The sequence below is a fragment of the Zootoca vivipara genome, chromosome 14 (genome assembly GCF_963506605.1).
Source record: "Zootoca vivipara chromosome 14, rZooViv1.1, whole genome shotgun sequence".
NCBI classification, from domain to species: Eukaryota; Metazoa; Chordata; class Lepidosauria; order Squamata; family Lacertidae; genus Zootoca; species Zootoca vivipara.
In genome coordinates, this window is record NC_083289.1 from 11,085,674 (window position 1) to 11,094,825 (window position 9,152).

Below are 9,152 nucleotides of genomic sequence, written 5' to 3' on the forward strand. Positions count from 1 at the left end.
CCCCCAAAAAAGCCTCCCCCCCACAAAAAAATAAAATAAATCCTGGCTACACCCATGTCTAAGGCCATCACTATCAAATGGCAGTAAATTCTGGACATCCAACACCACCTCGTGAACTTTTCCTAACCCTTTTGATCTGCTCTGTGTTATAAGAATTTAAGGTCTCAAATATCTAAATTACGGTAAATGTACAAGGCAAACACGTACATAAATGCATAAACCACATGTCTGAAACAGTACAGGAAGACAGTCCTGAAACCATTTTGACTCTCCCAAACTGATCAAATGTTTCTCTGCAAGGTGAGAGGAAATATAAAAAAAAACCTCCCCATTGTCTCTGTGCTCACAAATCCTGCCTTAAGGGCACATTTAAGGGTGAATAGGGTGAGCCTGCAACCTGTGAGCTGGATTCAGGAATTAAGTAGTTATAATAACAAGAGAGTGGCCAAAACCCAGATAATGCAGTCAAGTAACTTGCCAAACAGGAGATAAACCACACACTCAGGATTCTGTTTTAGACTGCCCCCTGTGATGTCTGTACCTGTATGATGTATTGGGGGAGGTGGTCTGGGCTACACCCCTTCTGTGATGTATGTATGATGTTTCTGGGGGTGGTCTGGAGTTTGAGGGTGGGCAATTTAAAGAGTCTATATAAGAAGGCTGATCACCGAAGGATTGATGCTTTTGAAATATGGTGCTGGAGGAGACTCTTGAGAGTCCCATGGACTGCAAGAAGATCAAACCTATCCATTCTGAAGGAAATCAGCCCTGAGTGCTCACTGGAAGGACAGATCCTGAAGCTGAGGCTCCAATACTTTGGCCACCTCATGAGAAGAGAAGACTCTCTGGAAAAGACCCTGATGCTGGGAAAGACTGAGGGTACAAGGAGAAGGGGACGACAGAGGATGAGATGGTTGGACAGTGTTCTCGAAGCTACCAACATGAGTTTGACCAAACTGTGGGAGGCAGTGGAAGACAGGAGTGCCTGGCGTGCTCTGGTCCATGTGGTCACGAAGAGTCAGACACGACTAAACGACTAGACAACAACAATATAAGGGCTTGCACACATTTGTCCTGGGTCCTCCTCTCTCCTGCATGTGAGGGGAGCACCCTGTTGCAACAGCTTTAATAAAGATCAGGCTTACTAGCTGCTTTGCTTCTCAATATTCTCTGGTTGGCCTGTTATTTTCTCCTACTGATGGAGAACCTACAAAGGACTCTATAAGGGCTCTTGTGTACCCCATGAAGGGAAAAGAGCAGATTTTGTTTACAACATCTGCATGCAAGACTATTCTCTAACGAGAACTTGCAGGAGCTTAACTAAGCCTCATTAACTGTCATTAGGTTTGCCGGGTCACAAGTATCCCAGACCTTGAGTTTTCAGGGCCCAATCCTGATGTAACGGATGCAGAGGAATGGTGAGAGGAACCAGCTGGGGAACCCCCAAGAGAAGACTGGCTCAGAGCTCAGGGATTGATGGTGGGACAACAATGAGGGGTCAGAGGGAGAAGACTAGGAAGAGGAGGTGTCGGAGGCTGAAGAGGTAACAGGGTTTAGTGATGAGGGAGAGTCTGTAGCAGGCAGTTTAGTGTACAGTACCTCATTCTTCTGGTACAGCTGAGATCATTGTTGCTGTTATAAGGCCAGCCTCCAGCATTGCCGGAAACTCTAAAGCAGACACCTGCCTCATTAACAGATCCCCAGGGAAGTTCCTCCAGCTCCCCATGGCCCATCCAACCTCCTCCTGCACAACAAATGATGCTCTAAAAAGCCTCAGGACGCAGGGCCAGCTCAAATTGCTGCCAGTACTTCTGATAGGAATCTGCCTTCTCCTTCACATTTCCCTCGTTTAATGTAACCCAAAGCAATGAAAGGGTAGGTAAAGGTAAAGGGACCCCTGACCATTGGGTCCAGTCGTGACCAACTCTGGGGTTGTGCGCTCATCTCGCATTATTGGCCGAGGGAGCCGGCGTACAGCTTCCAGGTCATGTGGCCAGCATGACAAAGCCGCTTCTGGCAAACCAGAGCAGCACATGGAAACGCCGTTTACCTTCCCGCTGTAGCGGTTCCTATTTATCTACTTGCATTTTGACATGCTTTCGAACTGCTAGGTTGGCAGGAGCTAGGACCAAACAACGGAAGCTCACCCCATCGCAGGGATTCGAACCGCCGACCTTCTGATCAGCAAGCCCTAGGCTCAGTGGTTTAACCCACAGCGCCACCTGGGTCCCTGTAGACTCTTATCATTTGCTAATCTCCCGGGAAAAGTAAAGTGATTTCAGATAAATTGGGAGGTGAAGCGCATCCAGAATAAAATCACGCTAAACATAATGGAACTTGCAAATTACAATATTGATGGTATCTCGTATAACACAAGGAGGTTGTCAGGTTAAGAATGAATCAGTTAGTGTGGTGTAGCGGTTAACAGTGTGGTGTAGTGGTTAAGAACGGTAGACCCGTAATCTGGGGAACCGGGTTCGCGTCTCCGCTCCTCCACATGCAGCTGCTGGGTGACCTAGTCACACTTATTTGAAGTCTCTCAGCCCCACTCACCTCACAGAGTGTTGTGGGGGAGGAAGGGAAAGGAGATTCTTAGCCGCTTTGAGACTCCTTCGGGTAGTGATAAAATGGGTTGTGGGACCCAGGTGATGCTGTGGGTTAAACCACAGAGTGTAGGGCTTGCTGATCAGAAGGTCGGCGGTTCGAATCCCTGCAATGGGGTGAGCTCCCGTTGCTCGGTCCCAGCTCCTGCCCACCTAGCAGTTCGAAAGCACATCAAAGTGCAAGTAGATAAATAGGGACCGCTCCGGCAGGAAGGTAAACGGTGTTTCCGTGCACTGCTCTGGTTCGCCAGAAGCAGCTTTGTCATGCTGGCCACATGAGCCGGAAGCTGTCTGCGGACAAACGCTGGCTCCCTCGGCCTATAGAGCGAGATGAGCGCCGCAACCCCAGAGTCGGACACGACGACCTGATGGTCAGGGCCCCTTTACCTTTAAAACGCTAGTTATAAATGGCTACATCGAATCTGGAACTTTTACGTTGAAAACAACAGAGTACCAGGAAAATACTTTGTGTGAAAATACAATGGAATATATGAGGGCTCTGCATCCTTTCTCACACAAAAGGCAGCTGAACAATGGGAAAGGAATTTGAGCAGAGCACTGAGGGTTAAAGTTGTGGTTTAAAACAAAGTTTGAGTACAGAAAGGAGTTGGGAAAGGCTCTGTTGTGTTACCTTTTTCATATTAGCATCTATGTTGTGCCCATCTGTTTTTCTCTCCTTAAAACAAATAATAAAAATAACCCTCCCTTCCCAATCAATTCAGATCTCTCCCACTACTTTCCATTCAAGGGCCCTTCCCTTTCATGTCATGGCTGCTGCTCTTCTGTAAGCTGTCATCTTTTTTCCTCCGTGTCTTCACTCAAATCCAGAGTTGTGATTGATGGAAAGGCACTACAGATCCTTCAGTGGAGACTGCGCTCTTGACTTCAGGCAAATCCAGGACTGTAACAGGACATTATAGATCCTCCAATGCGGCTTGTGTGATGGCAGCCTTACATAGATAGATAGATAGATAGATAGATAGATAGATAGATAGATAGATAGATAGATATAAATGTAAAAAGGGGGTGTTTGTATGTCCAGACTTTTCTCCGAAACCGCTAGACCGATTACGTTCAAATTTGGAGACAACGTCACATGCCAATGTGCGAGTGTTTGTATGCACTTTGCATAGGCAGATGACACACCTGGACCAGGTAAAACCCCCAAAAAAACGTGTTCCAGAACTCAAAACTCAGACAAAAGTGCATGCTGGGAAATAGAAGCCAGAACCTGCGTCTCCAAGGCTGAGGCAAGATTGTGACGTCACCAACCAACATGCTATAACCGCCACAAATCCCGACGCTGGGATCCTGCCCCTAGCTCCCCACATCCAACCATCACAGACCACCAACACCGCGCAGAAAAGCAGCCTATGCCCCACCACTGCCTCCCCCCCCCCAACACCAAATACCTGACATACAGACTTGGATACGGAGACACCAGCACCGGGGAACTCGTAGGGATGAGCCGGGGGGTGCAGGGAGGGGGGGTGGACTCAGGGATGTGCCGGGGGTCGGGGGAGGAGGGGTCACGGTACCTCATGGGTCGGGACAGAGTGGGGGGAGTCACAGGGAGGAGCCACAGCAACACATGGCCGGGTACAGAGTGTGTGTGTGTGTGTGTGTGTGTGTGTGTGTGTGTGTGTGTGTATATATATATATATATATATATATATATATATATATATATATATAAGACGACGTATTGACAACTGAGGTAGTTCTAGTCCAGGCATGTCCAACAGTTAGATTGTGATCTACTGGTAGATCACTGGACGTCTGCAGTAGATCAGAGATCACTGATGGATCATTGTCTCCCCCAAAGAAGCTGAATAACTGTGGCTCCCCTATAAAAAGCTCAACATTTTACCTCCTCCCTGAAAAAACTCAACAACTTTGACCCGAACCCCCCAAAATGGGCCTTCCTCTTTCTAAGCTCAACAACTTTGACCTGAAAGGGGGTAGATCACTGCCAGTTTTTAAGTCTGTGAGTAATCACAGTATCTTGGGAGTTGGCCACCCCTGAATCTAGTCCAGGCATTCCCAAGCTGCGGCCCTCCAGATGTTTTGGCCTACAACTCCCATGATCCCTAGCTAACAGGACCAGTGGTCAGGGATGATGGGAATTGTAGTCCAAAACATCTGGAGGGCCGAAGTTTGGGGATGCCTGATCTAGTCAAATAAGCTACTGTGGAAAACTGATATATAGGAAGCAAAGCCTAAGATGATGGAGAAGACTGCAAATCTGTTAACCGCTTGGCTCGTTCTGCTAATATTGGTGGCACCTGACAAGTAATAACACAGAACCTTTGACTGAATACAGTCCTGGCCACAAAGCTATTCAGAACTTATAGGAGAGATTCAGGATAAACATTAAAGCCAGAGATTGAATACTTTATTCCTTCTGAATGTCCCAAGTCGCTTACATGCCAGACTGCAAATGCACACTGCCCTTTTAAGATTTTCACATTGACAGAACCACATGTGCCGCCCTAGTGCATTTGCAAAGGGGGACAAGCAAGGACACTGTGAAAGGCTGATATGCAAATCAGACCAGATTTCTACAGACCAGGACTGAAGAGCTGCTGATGCAAAAGCTAATATCCAGAACTTAGCTGCCCACCCAGCCCCCCTCAGTAACATCTTTGGGTTAGTCAAATGAGAAGACAGGTCTAAGGAAAGTTCAGATTTTATATTTTTTAAAAATAGGAGCCAACCAACCAGTTACTTCATCCCAGCCTCTCTAGGTGTGACCATAAACCTGCACAGCACCTGGGGTAACCTAGTCTGTTAGGTTTACACACTGCATCTTAAAGGCTAAAAAGTTATGGAGAACACAAAAGCTTGCTCACATTTTAATGTCCTGGGTGGCCAGAAGTGGGAAAAGGTATCCCCAGTAAGCATCACTTGAACACGATTTTCTCTTATCTACAGATAGACAACCCTATTCTGATCTAATTCCACAGCAGAGAAATCATTCCGAATGAGCTCAGAGAATAAAACAAGATCACAGTAAAAAGGTAAAGGACCCCTGGATGGTTAAGTCCAGTCAAATCTGGCTATGGGGTGCGACACTCACCTCTGCTTTCAGGCCGAGGAAGCCAGTGTTTGTCTGCAGACAGCTTTTCCAGGTCATGTGGCCAGCAGGACTAAACAACTTCTGGTGCAACAGGACAGTGATGGAAGCCACAGCACACTGGAAGTTTACCTTCCCACCACAGCGGTGTATCTATTTATCTACTTGTGCCGGTATGCTTTCAAATTGCTAAATTGGCAGGAGCTGGGACAGAGCAAAGGAAGCTCACCCCATCGCAGATTCGAACTGGCAACAGCAGCACCTGCATCCAAGTGTCCTGTCTTAATTCAACCCCTCAGTGGCAAAGGACTGTCACCTATTCAGGTGTTGAAACTGACTACAACATGCACATAAGGGGAGTTGGGCTATGGATGTTAACTTGACAAGCCTCTCAGACCAGTCAAATATGACTTTTGACTTGACTACGCCTTTGCAGGAGCAGTGCAGATTGTTCCTCCCATTATCAGTTTGCCTAAACAGCAGCAGCTTGATTCATAAACAAACCATAAGTCTTCTGCACAACTTGCCATTCAGCTAGGTTGCAAAGAGTTCTTTGGAATCATGTCGTTTTGTTTTCTCTAGGGGGAAAAAGTTATATCAAGGTCACCTAACCAGTGCTTTTACCTTTGGAGCCTGATTTGATTATTCTGCATGTTAATGTATCAATAATTTCCCATTTATAAGAAAAAAGTTCAGTTCTGAGCCTTTTTACAGGAAAATATTTACTAGAAATTCTGGAGAAAGCTCCCCCTCTAGTGGATGATTTAATAAGGGCACTCAGTGAAATACAAAAATTCCCCAACAGTGACCATCAATGCAGTGTCTAGTCCCACTGCTTCCAGCTTAACTGTAAAATGGCGTTACAGGTAGGTAGCCATGTTGGTCTGAGTCGAAGCAAAATAAAAAAATTCCTTCAGTAGCACCTTAAAGACCAACTAAGTTTTTATTTTGGTATGAGCTTTCGTGTGCATGCACACTTTTTGGCATGAGCTTTCGTGTGCATGCACACTTGTAAAAATGGCGTGTGATGCACTTTTAGGATTAAAGAAATGGGGGGAATAGAGAGACCATATAAAAGCTGCACTCACTGGCAGTACTAGAGGCTTTGCATTCAAAGCAGCAGGAATTTCAGAGAAGGGCTGTAGCTCAGTGGGCTCAAGTTCAAACTGCAGGTAACACTCCCTTTCTGAAATTCCAGGCTTCCTAGGTTCTACCACATGGGTAGGCAAACTAAGGCCCGGGGGGGGGGCGGATCTGGCCCAATCGCCTTCAAAATCTGGCCCACAGACGGTCAGGGAATCAGCGTGTTTTTACATGAGTAGAATGTGTGCTTTTATTTAAAATGCATCTCTGGGTTTTTTTCTTCTTCCCAAAATAATAGTTCAGCCCCCCCCCCACAAGGTCTGAGGGACAGTGGACCGGCCCCCTGCTGAAAAAGTTTGCTGACCCCTGTTCTAACAGGATGGGCATTTTGGCCTCATTTTATTATAGGTAACTAGAGACAGTAAGCTTATTGAAAAAGTTCACACAGGCCAGTTTTTGAAGACATGTATTTGTATGGGAAAATTAGCTCTCAGAAATTCAGTGCAAAAGCACTTGGTCCTAACATGGATCATGTGTTGAATGTGAAAACGCTTGTATTATGGTGGCAAAGGGATTGTATTAAAATCAGCACAACTTTATTCTCTCCCAGTAGCTTTAAAGGTGCAATTCAATGAACAGTTCACTAGCTGTACACTTATTTTGCTACCATGTGCATCCGCTGCTAGGCTGAGCAGACTAAAGGAAGCCCTCTGGTCTCTTTGGGGCTTCCTTCACTGTCACTGAAGTCCTTTTCCCGCTCCTGGGTATCACCATTTCCTGGCTTGAATTTATTTCCCAGCACCAGACATATACACAACCACACAAGAGTTGATCCACGTGTTTAGTGGGGAGATGGCTGTACAGGGGCACAAACATTTGCTAGCACTCCAGCCCAATTGAAACACTAAAAAATTATACATTCAATTTGTACTTTCAGTGAATTTCTTGCTCAACTTTTATTGGGTTCCAGATCGTTTTGACAAGCCTTTTGTGTGAAGTAGTTTATAAATATAATTGTGTTAAGGAAATACTAAGAATTATACACTTGGTACAAACCTTGAAGGGGGCAGCAAAAGGCCACTGAACAGCCAGTACTCTCTAGGATATGGCAAAGTAGACTAAATGTGTTCATGGAAAATTCTGTCCCCAATAGAGGTTTGGAAACATCTCCTGTTGTTCTATTGTATTGACAGACTTAATCATGAACCGCCAACCTGTGTCCCTTCATATAGAATCAGAGTTGGAAGAGTCCACAAGGGCCATCCAGTTCAACCCCCTGCCAAGCAGGAAACACCATCGAAGCATTCCTGACATAAGCCTGTGCTTAAAGACCTCCTAAGGAGGAGACTCCACCACACTCCTTGGCAGCAAATTCCACTGCCGCAGCTCTTACTGTTCTTCCTAAAGTTCTTCCTAAAGTTTAGGTAGAATCTTCTTTCTTGTAGTTTGAATCCATTGCTCTGTGTCTGCTTCTCTGGAGCAGCAGAAAACAACCTTTCTCCCTCCTCTATATGGCATCTTTTTTATATATTTGAACATGGCTATCATATCACCCCTTAACCTTCTCTTCTCCAGGCTAAACATACCCAGCTCCCTAAGCCATAAGCTCATAAGGCATCGTTTCCAGGCCTTTGACCATTTTGGTTGCCCTCCTCTGGACACGTTCCAGCTTGTGAGTATCCTTGAACTGTGGTGCCCAGAACTGGACACAGTACTCCAGGTACTGTAGAATACAGTGGTATTATTACTTCCCTTGACCTAGATGTTATACTCCTATTGATGCAGCCCAGAATTGCATTGGCTTTTTTAGCTGCTGCCTCACAATGTTGACTCATGTCAAGTTTGTGGTCTACCAAGACTCCTAGATCCTTTTCACATGTACTGCTCTCAACCCAGGTGTCACCCATCCTGTATTTGTGCCTTTCATCCCCGCCTCCCAAAAGTGTTTACATTTCTCCCTGTTAAAATTCATCTTGTTTGCTTTGGGCCCAGTTGTCTAATCTGTTACGGTCATTTTGAAATGTGATCCTGTCCTATGGGGTATTAGCCACCCCTCCCAATTTGGTGTCATCTGCAAGCTTGATCAGGATGCCCTCAAGCCCATCATCCAAGTCATTGATAAAGATGTTGAATAAGACTGGGCCCAAGACAGAACCCTGTGGCACCCCACTAGTCACTTCTCTCCAGGATGAAGAGGATGTTGAACTCCAAACCCTAGTCAGTATAGTCATAACAGGATGATGGGAGTTCTTGTACAAACATGTGGAGGGCCACATTTGCTGTAATGTGCATCTGTCACGAGGCCTTATAATAAGATATAATTCTCAGGCACCTTGGTGATAATCTAGATCTGGGGTTCCCAACAAAATTTTCTAGAGGACCCCTCATCG